General features: G+C 48.6%; 2 non-coding genes across 2 annotated transcripts; both read right to left on the bottom strand.

The window, feature by feature from the left end:
* Positions 1–2,650: 2,650 nt before the first annotated feature.
* Positions 2,651–2,841, bottom strand: LOC139039331 (U2 spliceosomal RNA). Its single transcript, XR_011492646.1, has one exon. It is a non-coding gene; the product is annotated as a U2 spliceosomal RNA (small nuclear RNA).
* A 10,516-nt stretch (positions 2,842–13,357) lies between these two features.
* LOC139039334 (U2 spliceosomal RNA) lies at positions 13,358–13,548 on the bottom strand. Its single transcript, XR_011492649.1, has one exon. It is a non-coding gene; the product is annotated as a U2 spliceosomal RNA (small nuclear RNA).
* Between the last annotated feature and the right edge of the window lie 1,233 nt (positions 13,549–14,781).

Raw genomic sequence — 14,781 nt, 5'->3', positions numbered from 1 at the left:
GAAAATGGAAAATCACACGTTGGTAAAACAAAACAGAAACCTTCCCATGAGACAGGTACCCAGAGCAAAACGAGGAGCACGCTGAGAAAAGATGTAACAAGTCTGTTCATATTTTCTCTTTCCCCTGAGACAGGTGCACTACTCCTCAAGTTACTACAATACCAGGTCAATGGGTGGAGTGGACAGGGCAAGGTTCTATTCTAACTCCCTGTTCCAAACATCTATGTACTAAAATGTCCTGGCATAGAGGAAGTGGTGTTGTTTGGTGTTGTTCAGTTGCTAAATCCGGTCTGACTCTTTGCAACCCCGTGGACTGCATCATGCCCAGACTTCCCTGTCCTTCGGTATCTCCTGGAGATGCTCAAACTCATGTCCATTGATGTGGTGATGCCATCCAACCATCTCATCCTCTGTCTTCCTTCTCCTGCCTTCAGTCTTTCCCAGCATCACCATCTTTTCCAGTGAGTGGGTTCTTCCCATCGGGTGGCCAAAGTATTGGAGCTTCAGCTTCAGCGTCAGTCCTTACAAGGAGAATTCAGGGTTGATTTCCTTTAAGATGGACTGGTTTGATCTTGCTTTCCAAGGGACTCTCAGGATTCTTCTCCAGCCCCACAGTTCCAAAATTCTTTGGCCTCTGACATCTTTACAGTCCAGCTCTCACATCCATACGTGACTACTGGAAAGACCATAGCCTTGACTACAGGGACCATTGTCGATAAAGTGATATCTTTCCTTTTTAACACACTGTCTAGGTTTGTCATAGCTTTCCTGCCAAGTAGCAATCGTCTTCTGATTTCCTGGCTGCAGTCACCATCCTCAGTGATTTTAGAACCCAAGAAGAGGAAATCTGTCACTGCTTGCACATTTTCCCCATTCAATTAGCAATGCAGTGATGGGACCAGATGTCATGACCTTAGTGTTTTTAATACTGCGTTTTTTCAAAAAATTATTTATTTTTGACTGCACTGGGTCTTCGTTGATGCCTGAGGCTTCTCTAGGTGCCAGCGGGGGCTACTCTCTAATTGTGGTTTATGGGCTCTAGAGTACAGGCTCAGTGGTTGTGTCAAAGGAGCTTAGCTGCCCCAGGGCATGTGGAATCTTCCTGGATCAGGAATTGAACCAATCTCTGTGATTGACAAGGGGATTCTTAATCACTGGGCCAGCAGGGAAGTCCGATATTAATAGAGTTTTAAGCCAGCTTTTCACTCTCCTCCTTCACTCTCAGCAAGAGTCGTTTGTTCTGGCTTATTCATGATTTGAACTTTGTGCTAACCTCAAAAGCCTGCCTTGCGTTTCCAAAAGACATGCTGGTCCTACTTTAGGCCCTCTTCTCTTCAGAACTCTAAGTAATAATACAGCTCTGTCAGTGGCACTGTCCTCTCCTATCAATCAGTCACCTGGATAAATGAAATCCCAGTACAACCGACACGCTGAGTGGAAAGCCCATCATTTTAACCTAGACTCCAGGTGGAATTTGGTGTTTTTCAGCAGGAATTGCCTGAAGATAGAAAACAGAACACAGGAGAAATGTTATAGACCTCAAGAGAAGGCGGGGGCATAGAAACAGAAGATTGAAGCTAGTGTCCTGGTTCTATGTTGAAGATGGCATCAGGAGGGACTGGGGATATCAAGTGGGAGCTTGGACACCAGCTCCTTTTGTAGCTTGTATCAAGTGAGAAATGAGGGCGGGAAGACCCTCTTCGAAGACCATAAAGCAGAAGCGGGTTCTTTCAGAAAAATAGAGGTTTAAGCAGATCCCACGAAAGTACACTTGCAAAGACAGTAGAAAAACTTAAGAAAATAAGTTCCTGATCTAGCTGAATCCAGGGAAGAGCCAGTTTCTGCCTTTGGGTACTTCAGTAAGTGTCCCCGACGGACGGAGTGCACCGTTCCTGGTGCACCCAGCACCTAGGCCTAGATCTTGGTCGATGCCAGAGTCAATGGAAAAGGAGGAAAGAAGATAATATGGGGAAGTCATTCTGGTTTATACATGATTAGAACTTTGTGCTGACCTGAACAGCCTGCCTTGTGTATCCAAGAGACACAGTGGCTCTTACTTTAGGACCTTTCTTTTCTAGTAAGAATTAACTCCAAGTAATAACACAACTTCTCCAGTGGTACTGATCTCTCTCTGTCAGTCAGTCACCCGTATAAATGAAATCCCAGGACAAACGACACACACTGAGCGGAAAGCCCATCATTTTTACCTAGACTCCAGGTGGATCTTGGTGGCTGGCTTTCAGCAGCAACTGCCTAAAGTCAGAAAAGGTGAATACAAAAGTAACCTTAGAGACATCCACAGAAGGCAGAGGTAGGGAGAGACAGAAGGTCTCATGTCAGGCAGAAGGAACTGTCTGAGAGAGTGAGGTTTGAGTGAATTCCACAAAGTTGCACTCAAGAGACTGTGAAATAGAGAGCCTCTTAAAAAGCTAGACACGGTTTGAGCTTTAGAAAAGAAGCAAGTGAGCTTTAATGAGTTGCAGCCTTGGCATTTTACCCTCATTGAACTTAGTTACTTACTCATCCTTCGGCAGTTGTCAGAATCACTGGCGAAACAGGGTAAACCAACCTGAAAAACTCCCTGAGATAAGCCAATCCTTAACAGGAAAGGACCAGTTTCTGTCTTTGGGTACTTCCATAAGTGTCCCCGAGGGGGTGCACCGTTCCTGGAGGTACTGCAATACCAGGTCGATGCGTGGAGTGGACGGAGCAAGCTCCTATTCCAACTCCCTGCTCCAAAAATCCATTTAATATATTGTCCTCGGATAGAGGACGTATCAGATATTAAACTGATAAGAACAGATACTACACTTGATCTTAGCCAAAAGGCCGAGAAGCGATACCGCACCACCGCCCGTCGCTGTCACCGTCCTGCTGTCGAGCATGTTACACACAGTGTGACCCGGGTCCCCGCTCAACCCAGGGCGCCCTGCCTTGGCCTCGTTGACAGTGCTATGGCGGCACCACACCAGACTCTCGAGCAGGCTTCATTCTCCACATTGTGAAAGAGAAATTCCGCATCTGCTGTGGCTTTGTCGTTCTCGGGCAGCAGCGCCGTCTCGAATCTGCATGCCCCGCCCTCCGTCGCCAAGAAGGCGTGGCTCCGGCGGGACCGCAGCGCCCTGGGGACGGCCTCGGGGTGCGGCAGGGGAGCTCCTCCTTGGTGCTGGGGGAGAGGAGAGACCCGACCGGAGGGGGTGCGGGGTGGGCGGCGAGAGGGACCTGTGAGAGGAGCTGTTGGCCGAGAGTTTTCCTGAAGACAAGGTCGCAAGACTGACTCGCTAGAAACGGCCGGACTGCAGTGTGTTACACAGGCCTCCGCCTGCGGAGAGAGGGGCTTCGTAGGGTCGGGTGTCTGGAGGGGGCTTCCCTGCCAGGCGGAAGGCGGATGGCCCACAGCGGGGAAGGGAGGGGACGTGTGGGTGCGGAGGGCGGGGCCGGGCTGCGGGAGGGGTTCACTCCAACTCCAGCGCCCGCGTCCTTCGGTGCTTCTAGGCACCAAACCGATCCCGGGCTTCCTACAGAAAGCTCCCTCCGCCTAGGACCTCGCTTCCCTGCCCTTCCTCCTCAGCAGTGGGCTTCGCTGGTGGCTCAGATTGTCAAAAACCCGCCTGCAAGACAGGAAACCTGGGTTCGATTCCTGGGTTGGGAAATCCTCTGGAGAAGGAAATGGCAACACACTCTGCTATTCTTACCTGGGAAATCCCACGGACAGAGTAGCCTGGCGGCCTGCTGTCCAGGGGTCACAAAAGACTCAGACAGGACTTAGTGACTAAACAACAACCACCACCATTGTGTTGATTGAACTGTCACAGCCACTGGCCACATGCAGCCAGGTAGCGCCCCGGCAGGTGGTTCCTCCCAATGTAGAGGGACTGAAAGTGTAAAACACACATGGGCTTTCAAAGGCTTAGTATTAAAAACTGTACGACATCTCTGTGATGTTGACATTCATTACATATTGAAATGCTATTTTAGATATATTTTTTTTCCTGGGGATGAGCCTCCACAGGGTTTGGAAGAACCCTGAGGAGCGATGGAACCCAGGCCCTTGTCATCGAAGGCAAGGAGCTCTATCCACTGGACCACCAGAGCATTTCTGAAATATCCTGAGTTAAAGAACAGATTAAACTTAATTTCACTTGCTTCTCTTTATTTTTTTTATATGCCTAAGAATATTTAAATTTGCCTGCGGGATGGAATTCCCTGGCCGCCCAGTGGTTAGGCCTCAGCATTTTCAGTGCAGGGGCCCAGGTTCCATCCTTGGTTGGGGACCTGGGATCCCCAAAGCCACACAGCGTGTCCAAAGGGGGAAATAAGTTATGTTGTGTGAGTCACATAATTCTAATAGAAAGTGTGCAGTGTGCAGATAGAAGTGCTGAGAGGCTAAGCAATTGCCTAATGTGAAACAAAATCAGGATTCCCGTTCAAGCATCCTGCTAACCTCATCCTGCTACCTGGGGCCTCAGGTTTTTTTAACCAGGGGTCCAGAATTGATGCTTTTGAACTGTGGTGTTAGAGAAGACTCTTGAGAGTTCTTTGGACTGCAAGGAGATCAAACCAGTCCATCCTAAAGGAAATCAGTCCTGAATATTCATTGGAAGGACTGATGCTGAAGCTGAAGGTCCAATACTTTGGCCCAATACTTTGGCCACCTGATGCTAAGAACCGATTCATTGGAAAAGACCCTGATGCTGGGAAAGATTGAAGGCAGGAGAAGGGGATGACAGAGGATGAAACGGTTGGATGGCCTCAGTGACTCAATGGACATGAGTTTGAGTAAGCTCCAGGAGTTGGTGATGGACAGGAAAGCCCAGTGTGCTGCAGTCCATGGGATCACAAAGAGTTGGACATGACTGAGTGACTGAACAGGCTGCCTCTTGATATTTCAATTGGGATGATTAAGAATACCTCTCTGATTAGAGTACTTGTGAAGTCACACGTGAAAACGCAAGCACATGGGAATGCCTTCATGAGTACACTCCAGGGAAAGTCACATTTTGCCTGTAAAATAGGAATGATACCATTTTACAGTGTTGTGAGCTATCTCCATCTACTCACCCTGAGCCTTCCTGTTTCACATCCCACTTTCCCTGGTCTTGTATTTCTGCTGGCCGCCAGGTCAGACTTACACCCATGATGGTCAAATGGCATAGCTATACATGTAGATATGGACACAGACACATAGAATGTAGGTCTATTCACAAATATACAGCCAATAGTGCTGTATTCTCTTTCACCTTGATGCGAAACCTTTTGTTTGCTGAGCCTTTGTCAGCACCTATGACAGTGCTCCAAATGTTCTTAGTTCTTGTGAATATGTGTTGACTAAATGGATGAGGGACAAATGAGATAATGTAAGATGTGCTTAGCCTGAGCCTGATAACTCTTCAGGCCTCCCATCCCATGAGGTCTGTTCAGATCTGGGTGCTCAGACCATCATCTGCTCACTCATTTGGTTTCCCTGAGAAGGGGTTGCTGTGGTCCCAACACTTCCATCATCTGTTCACGTCTCATAGACTTCCTCCTTGTCCTGTGACCCGGGTCTCTCTACTCCTAGCACCTGCCCAGGTGTGTCACTTCCCTTACAGGTGATTAACAACAAAATAGGAAAAGTAATGAAAAAAAAAAATATTTGTGGGCTTCCCTAGTGGTCAAGTGGTTAAAAATCTGCCTGCCATTGCAGGGGACACAGGTTCAGTCCCTGGTCTGGAAAGATCCCACGTGCTTCAAGGCAACAAATCCCCACGGCACAACTACTGAGCCCGTACTCCAGAGCCCATGAAGCCTGCGTGCCTGTATGCTGTGCGCCACAACAAGAAAAGCCACCGAAATGAGGAGCTGATGCACTGCAACTAGAGAGCAGCCCCCGCTGGCTCCAACTAGAGAGAGCCCGAGATCAGCAAAGAAGTGGCCGCACAGCCAAAAAACAATCCATCAGTCGAAGTGCTGAGAGAAAATTAACTAGACAAAAAGAATAAATATTTGCCATCTCAATCACAGAAGATTTATCTTTCTAATGTATAAACAACCCCTGGAGTTTAGTATAAAAGATGAACCATTCAATAGGAAGAGAATGGGTGAGGTCAGGCACAGAAATATTTTCTGCATCATAGAAAATAAAAAAGTGGTTCTTAAGCAGACATATAAAATTAAATAAAAACTACAGTGAGATGTAAATTTTCCTGCCCTTATCCCACTCCACTCCCCTACACACATTCTTATCCTCCTACCTGGGTCCAACCGACCTTGACTCTGTCTGGCCAACTTCCAGGTAAGGAGACTTACTGAGCCTTGCATCAAGGAGTTCCAATCCAGAAGTCAAGGAACTAGCTATATATTTTTTTTATTAAAACAATTTGTGGCCACACCGTGTGGCATGGGATGTTACTTCACCAATCAGGTTCAAACCCGCAGCCTCTGCTTTGGAAGCACAGGATCCCAACCACTGGACTGCCAGGAAAGTCCCTGAAGAAACTGTTCCCAGGCCTCAGATCTATCTGCTGATGGTTTGTTAGTGTCCCTGTGGGGGAACCAGACACTGCTTTTGGTACATTCCTGGTCATAATCTCATTGTACATCATTTGTTTCCCTGGGGAAATGTTCCCACCCACCAAGTCTCAGGGGAGAGAGGCACCAGACTCACCCATGATACTTTTAAAGGTCTCCCAAGTCCAGAGGTCTTCCCACGAGGCCAGGCAGCCAGCTGTCAGACAGAAACCTTGACTCATCCATTCTTTCATCTGACGCTGATTTGCTGGGTGCCTCTAATGGGACAGAGCTGTTAGGGGATTGTGCTAAGTCACTTCAGTTGTGTTCGACTCTTTGCGACCCCATGGACTGTAGCCTGCCAGTTTCCTCTGTTCATGGGATTCTCCAGGGAAGAATACTGGAGTGGGTTGCCATGCTCTTCACCATTTAGGGGTTTGGGGTGATAATAACATCTCTGTTGTCCATTTCCAGGAGAACATTGAAAGTACTATTTGTCAGGGAAAATATACAGCCTTGTGGGCGACTCTCTAGAAATCTGTTCTAGACCCTTCCTGCTCAAAGTGTGGTCTGTGAACAGCTACAGCCCCATCACCTTGGAGCTGGTTAGAAATGCAAGATGCAGGCACAAGTCAGACCTCTGGCTTTTTTTGAAAGGGCTGCCAGGGCTGCTGAAGCAAAATGCCATAGACAGATGGCTTAAAGAATAGAAATGTATTTCCTCACAGTTCTGGAGGCTGGATGTCCTCAGATCAGGGTCCAGCCTGGCAAGGAGAGCCCTCTCCTTGGCTTGCAGATGGCAGATTTCTCTCCATGTCTTCATGTGTTAGACAGAGAAAGAATAAGCTCTCTGGTGTCTTATCTCAAAAGGGAACTAATCACAATAAGAGGCCCCCCCCATGACCTCTTCTTAAACTAAATGCACACCCTGCCCCCCAGATGTCCCACCTCCAGATAGTGCTTCAAGTATGAAATTCGGGGGCACAATCCAATCCAGAATCCCTGCCAATCCAGAATCTGCATTTTAGTAGGGTCCACAGGGGGCCCATGTATACTTTATTTATTTTTAATTGGAGGATAATTGCTTTACCATGTCGATGTTGGTTTCTGCCAGATATCAACATGAATTGACCATAGGTATACATATGTCCCCTCACTGTTGAACGTCCCTCCTACCTCCCCTTCCATCCCACCCCACTAAGTTGAGCTCCCTGGGTTATGGAGCAAATATCCACTGCCTATCTATTTTACATTTGGTAATGTATATATGGGGCCTCCAGGTGGCACTAGAGGTTTGATCCCTGGGTCAGGAAGAGCCCCTGGAGGAGGGCATGGTAACCCACTCCAGTATTCTTGCCTGGAGAATCCCATGGCCAGAGGAGCCTGGGGGACTAGAGTCCCTAGGGTCGCTGCGAGTCAGACTTGATGGAAGTGACTTAGCACACACCCATGCACACACTGTATATATATTTCAGTGCTACTCTTTCAATTTATCCCACCCTCTCTTTCCCCCTGCTGTGTCCACAAGACCTTTCTCTATGTCTGTGTCTCTACTGCCCATGTGCACTTTTAAATTTAATTTTATTTGGCTGCCCCATGTCTTAGATGAGGCTTGAGGGATCTTTGATCTTCATTGTCGCATGTGGGCAACACATGAGATCTTTTAGCTGTAGCATGTGAACACTCAGTTGCAGCACGTGGGAGCTAGCTCCCTGACCAGGGATGGAACCTGGCCCCACTGCACAGGAGCATGTAGTCTTAGCCACTGGATCACCAGGGAAGTCCCTTGTGGGAACCTTAAAGGTTAAAAGCAATGCTTCAAGTCACACACGTTGAAAAAGAAATGGCAGTTGGTGGTCAATTTGCATATGTCATTTTGTATGTTTTCTGAGGAAGATTGAACTGGCTTCCTGGGCCAGTTTTTTTTATATTCATGGAGATAAGCTAAATAGCTAAGAGGACTTTGTGCCAACTCCTTTGCTGAGTCCTTCACACAGTCTACCTTCTTTAATTCTCATAATGACACTATGAGATAAATGTTTTCATCCCATTTTACAGAAGATGTTGAGGCTGAGAGAGATAAGTAATCTGCCCAGAGGCTTCTCTGGATATGTTCAGGCCAGGAGTGGAACTCATCTTCCATGTCAGTAGTCTCTCTAGAGTGGTCCCCAGTTCAGAAGCATCCCTATCCCCTTAGAACTTGTTAGAAATGCACATCCTTGGACCTGAGAGCCTGAGACACACTGAATCAGAAATTCTGGAAGGAGACCCCAGCAATCTCTTTTTACCAAGTCTTCTGGATGATTCTGACCCACTCTCATCAGAGTATGCGCCCATTCAAAGTTATGCCCCCTTCCAGTGTGGGTCAGACAGCATGGGTGACTTGACAGAAATCTGTGAAATCAAGAAGATGAATCAGGGACTTTCTGGTGGTCCAGTGGTTAAGAATCTGCCTCCCAGTGTAGGGGACATGAGTGTGATCCCTGGTCCAGAATTAAGATTCCCCCATGCAGAGAGAAAAATAAAGAAATACTTTTCTAAAAAGATGAATCAAACATGGAAGGTCTCTGGGGACTGGTCCCTGTTGTGAAAGCTCTAAAGATTCCACCAGCTCAGATAACTGGCCGACAGCGAGGTCCCTGCACAGCGTGAGCCTGGCTCTCTCCCCTCAGCTCACCTCTCTGTCTCTCTCTGGTGGGCTTGTTACTCCTCCCTCGCAGCTGCAGGCCGTTGCTCCCCGGGCACCATCACCCTCTTGAGGCTCTGGCTGCTGTTTCGCTTGTCACCCAAGGCCCCTCCTGAGGCCAAGGTCTCCCCAAGTGCCAGTCTCCTGTGCAGATGGATGCTGGAATCTGTCTCCGTGTGGATCTGTCTCCTAAGACACCACAACCTGCTGCACCTGCCTCTTTACCACCTTCTCCACCCTCCAGCCTCCTCCTGCCTCTGCCTTCCCAGCACCAGCTATTAGGCCCTCAGTAAAAGCATAAGAAATGTCACTGAAATCAGATTTCCTGCTCAGAAAATGTTCATTTACATCGGATCTTACCTCCACAAAAACAACTTGAAAAGGGTGGCTTTTCCATTCCCCACCTCAAACTGCAGTGAAGGCCCTGTCTGAAAGGAAGACTCCAGGGGAATTCCCTGGCAGTTCACTGGTTAGGTCTCCACGCTTTCACTGCCAAGAGCAAGGGTTCAATACCCGGTAGGGGAACTAAGATCCCACAAGCTGGGTGGCATGGCCAGAGAAAAAAACAAACAAAAGACCCCAGAAGGAAGGAAAGGAGCCTGTCCAACTTCACTCTGCCCCTTTAGGCAGTGACAGACTCATCCACCAGGCAGCAGCATCTGCTCCTTCTCTGCCCAGTCCTGGGCTCTGGGACATGGTTTTGGGTAAGTTGCCTTTGAATGGGCCCCTGGCAGGAGAAAACGGTCTCTAAGGGTCCCTTCCCCTCAGTTTTTCTTTTTTTAAATTCACACTCATTCTAAGTAGTAGGTTTGGTTTTCCCCATTTTATTCTTTTTTTTTTTTTTGGTCTTGGGATCTTAAATCCCCAACCAGGGATGTAATCTGTGCCATGTGCAGTGGGAGAACAGAGCTGTACCAAGTGGACAGCCAGGGAATTCCCACTTTGTTTTATTCTTTAGGAAGCAAAGCTGGGATTTGAAATAGTTTCTGACTCCCTGGCGGAAGCTGCTCCGGGACCTCCTCTCCCCTCCCATCCCTCCTCCTGAGACTCCTCTCCTCCCTTCAGTTGTGCACTCAGGTACTCCGCTGGGATGCAGTGGAGACAAGGATGCCCTCAGCTGCTTCCTAGGTGAGCTTCACCCATCCTGCACCCTCCCCTACCCCAGAGCCTGGGTTGTTCTGGGGAAAGCGACCTAGAATCATCTAAGCCCCTCATTACATGCTGAGGAAACCAAGGCTCCAAAGGAGGAGGTGGCTTTTCCAAGCAGGTTTACTTGTCATGACAGGATTCATGCTGACTCTCAGCCCAGGGTTCAGCCCACCAGGCCTTGAGGGGGCCTCTCTCTCCAGTGTCATCCCTCCCATGATCTCTCTTGGTCTCCTTCAAGAAATCCCTCCTCCCTGGTAAAGGCCTGAGGGTTCAGGATTACCCAGACCTTGCCTGGAAGTGCAGGGTTTTATAGATATCTCTCCCAAGCCCCAAGGTGTCACAGACCCCAGACCAGGAAACTCCCAGCTGAGGCCGGGTGCTTGGTTCCCACACTCAAGGAGACCCTTGAGTACATTTAGTCAATCCACCATGTAGTCAGGAATCATGGGGGGTTTCATGATTGCCTACTGTGTGGCAGGCACAGTGCTGGGCACTGCGGAGCTGTGACTGTGAAGAACCAGCTTCTGGGCTCAGCGCTTAGTCTGGTGGGGAGACAGCTCTGAGGAAGAACCTCCACTCAGCAGCTGAATCTGACCCAGGTCAGGGAGCCAATGGGAGGAAGCAGGTAGTCTGTCCCAGCTAGTCTGTCCTTCTGTCTGGAATGCTTCCTTGCCTCCTGGCCACTTAAACTTGCCTCTGATGTCACCACTGGAGAGGCCTTCATGAGCAGCCCCCTCCTCCATGTAAAGCAGCTCTCCCCCCAGTCACTCTCCAGCACATTTCCCTGTTTGTTTTCCTCGATGGCTCACGGCACTATCTGAAATGACCCGCCTGAGTCACTGTCTGCCTCTCCCTACTCCTCACTATAATGTCCACTCCATGAGGGCAGGTCCTTATCCATTTCACTGCAGCCTTCAGACTGGCAGGCACTCCACCCATGAAGGCTCAAAGTAAGAATGTTTGAATGTTCCCTCTAGGGAGTCCTCCAACGCACTCCGTCCTGGGCTGTGTTCTTCTGGACAAGGGCTGCAGAAATGAGGCTGCCAGGAAACAAAGTGGTCATTAATGGAGGAAGGCTCCATGGGTCCCAGGCTGGATGTGGAGACGGGGACTGGAGTTTCCATTTAAAGGAGACTGGACTGGAATAGGCCCCAGTGTTGTCCTGACAAACTGGGCCCCTTCCTTCACCCCTACCTTGCCCCACCTCCTCCTCGCCATTTGTTTATCAACGCCTTTCCTGGCAAAGACAAAGGATGAAGGGTTGGGTGAGATTGCCAGTTTCAGCTCTCTTATCTTTAATCCAGTGACAACTTCCCTCTCTGGTGAGAGGCCCAGGAGATGTTAGAGAAGTGCTAAGAAGCTTCAGAGATTGTGGAGGAAACAATATCTTGTTCAAAGCCCACTTCAGCTAATTTCTAGCTGTGTGACTTTCACAAGTTACTTAACTTTTCTGTTCTTCAGTTTTTTTCTTTTAGGGAAAATACACTTGGGTGGGGTCGAGAAATTTAAACATTCCTAGAGCTGAGAGTCTCCCTGGGGACTCCAGTAACCTAAACTGTTTCAGAGATCTGTTGGATGTTGGGAGCAGTGCCTTGTCCACAGGATAGAAGGAATAATCCAGTATTAAAAATAAAGAAAACTACTAAAGGATTTGGACACCTACTTATTACAGTGTTTTGAAAGATAAAAGAAAATTTGCCTAATATTGGCCCACGGATATGACCCTCACAAGAAATAGTACTCCTAAGTATACCACCCCAACAAGAAAACAGAAAATCACATGTTGGTAAAACAAAACAGAAATCTTCATATGAGACAGGTACCCAGAACAAAATGAGGAAGACACTAAAAAAGATGCAACAAGCCTGTAGTTCATACTTTCTCTTTTCCCTGAAAGGGGTGCACTATTCCTGAAGGTACTACAATACCAGGTTGATGCGTGGAGTGGACAGAGTAAGGTTCTACTCCAACTTCCCTACTCCAAAAATCCATTTACTAAAATGTCCTGGGATAGAGGATGTGGTGTTGTTCAGTTGCTAAGTCCTGTCTGACTCTTTGAGACCCCATGGACTGCAGCAGACTTCCTTGTCCTTCACTGTCTCCTGGAGTTGTTCAAACTCATGTCCATTGATTGGGTGATGCCATCCAACCATCTTATCCACTGTCTTCCTTCTCCTCCTGCCTTCAGTCTTTCGCACCATCATGGCTGCTTTTCCCACCACACCATCTGGTGCGCTTAGACAGGCACCCAGCACCTAGGCCTTGATTGAATGCCCAAGTCAGTGGAAAAGGACAAAAGGAGATAATATGGGGAAGTCACTCTGGCTTAAACATGATTTGAACTTTGTGCTGACCTGAACAGCCTGCCTTGTGTATCCAAAAGACACAGTGATCTTACTTTAGGCCCTCTTCTCTTCTAAGTAATAAAAACTCCAAGTAATAATACAACTTCAGTGGCGCTGACCTCATCAGTCAGCCACCTGTAATGAAATCCCAATACAAACAACACACAGACCGGATTTAAAGCCCATCATTTTAACCTAGACTCCAGGTGGATCTCAGTGGCTTTCCCGGGAAACTGCCTGAAGTTCAGAAAACATGTTACACAGGAGAAATGTTGGAGGCAGCAAAGGAAGGTAGTTGGGAGAGACATAACATCTCATTCCTGACTGAGAATGCAGGGTAGAAAGAACTGACGTTCAAAGAGCTTTAAGGTTTGAGAGGATCCCACAGCGCTGCACTTAATGAGGTTATAAAATAGAGAACTTCTTAAACAATTGGATGTGGTTTTAGTTTCAGAAAAATGAAAGAATGTGGAAAGGAAAAGAACAAAAAGTAAGTGATTTTTAAGTCTTAGCTTTGGTATTTTACCCCCATTGAACTTAGTTACTTACTGTTCCCCCAGCAATTATCAGAATCACTTGCTAATCATGTAAACAAACTGGGGAAAAAAACAACAACAACAAGGTGACACATCCAGAAGGACTAGAAAGAGCTAGTTTCTGACTTTGGGCACTTCCATAAGTTCCCCCGGAGGGGTGCACCGTTCCTGGAGGTACTGCAATACCAGGTCGATGCGTGGAGTGGACGGAGCAAGCTCCTATTCCAACTCCCTGCTCCAAAAATCCATTTAATATATTGTCCTCGGATAGAGGACGTATCAGATATTAAACTGATAAGAACAGATACTACACTTGATCTTAGCCAAAAGGCCGAGAAGCGATACCGCGCACCGCCCGTCGCTGTCACCGTCCTGCTGTCGTGCATGTTTCACACAGTGTGACCAGGGTCCCCGCTCACTCCAGGGCTCCCTGCTTTTGCCTCGTTGAGAGTGCTATGGCGGCATTACACCAGACTCTCGAACAGGCTGTATTCTCCACATTGTGAAAGAGAAATTCCGCATCTGCTGTGGCTTTGTCGTTCTCGGGCAGCAGCGCCGTCTCGAATCTGCATGCCCCGCCCCCGTCGCCAAGAAGGCGTGGCTCCGGCGGGACCGCAGCGCCCTGGGGACGGCCTCGGGGTGCGGCAGGGGAGCTCCTCCTTGGTGCTGGGGGAGAGGAGAGACCCGACCGGAGGGGGTGCGGGGTGGGCGGCGAGAGGGACCTGTGAGAGGAGCTGTTGGCCGAGAGTTTTCCTGAAGACAAGGTCGCAAGGCTGACTCGCTAGAAACGGCCGGACTGCAGTGTGTTACACAGGCCTCCGCCTGCGGAGAGAGGGGCTTCGTAGGGTCGGGTGTCTGGAGGGGGCTTCCCTGCCAGGCGGAAGGCGGATGGCCCACAGCGGGGAAGGGAGGGGGCGCGTGGGTGCGGAGGGCTGGCCGGGCTGCGGGAGGGGTTCACTCCAACTCCAGCGCCGGTGTCCTCCTGTGCTTCTAGGAACCAAACCGATCCCGGGCTTCCTACAGAAAGCTCCCTCCGCCTAGGACCTCGCTTCCCTGCCCCTCCTCCTCAGCAGTGGGCTTCGCTGGTGGCTCAGATTGTCAAGAATCCGCCTGCAATATAGGAAACATGTGTTCGATTCCTGGATCGGAAAGATCCCCTGGAGAAGGAAATTGCAACCCACTCCGGTATTTTTGCCTAGGAAATCCAGTGGACAGAGGATCCTGGCGGGTCACAGGGTCCCAAAGTGTCAAGACACTACTTACACACCAAAAAAAGAAGAAACATTCAGTTGATCTGAGCTGTCACAGCCACTAGTCACATGCACCCAGGGAACGCTGGGCAGGTGATTCCTCCAAATTCAGAGGTACCACTAAATCCAGAGACACCAGAGGATTCAAAGGTTTCCACTTTCAAGTGGAAAACATTGGGATTTCAAAGATTTACTATTAGAAATTGTAACATATCTCTGTAATGTTGATATTAATTGCATATTGAAATATTTTAGATATCTTTTTTTTGGTAGGCATGTGTGCGTGTGTGTGTGTGTGTGTGGAGGGGCAGTGTTCCCCAGGGTTT

The sequence above is a fragment of the Odocoileus virginianus genome, chromosome 17, assembly GCF_023699985.2.
Source record: "Odocoileus virginianus isolate 20LAN1187 ecotype Illinois chromosome 17, Ovbor_1.2, whole genome shotgun sequence".
Taxonomy (NCBI): domain Eukaryota; kingdom Metazoa; phylum Chordata; class Mammalia; order Artiodactyla; family Cervidae; genus Odocoileus; species Odocoileus virginianus.
Note: the sequence above shows the minus strand (reverse complement) of the source record. Positions and strands in the feature narration are given on the sequence as shown.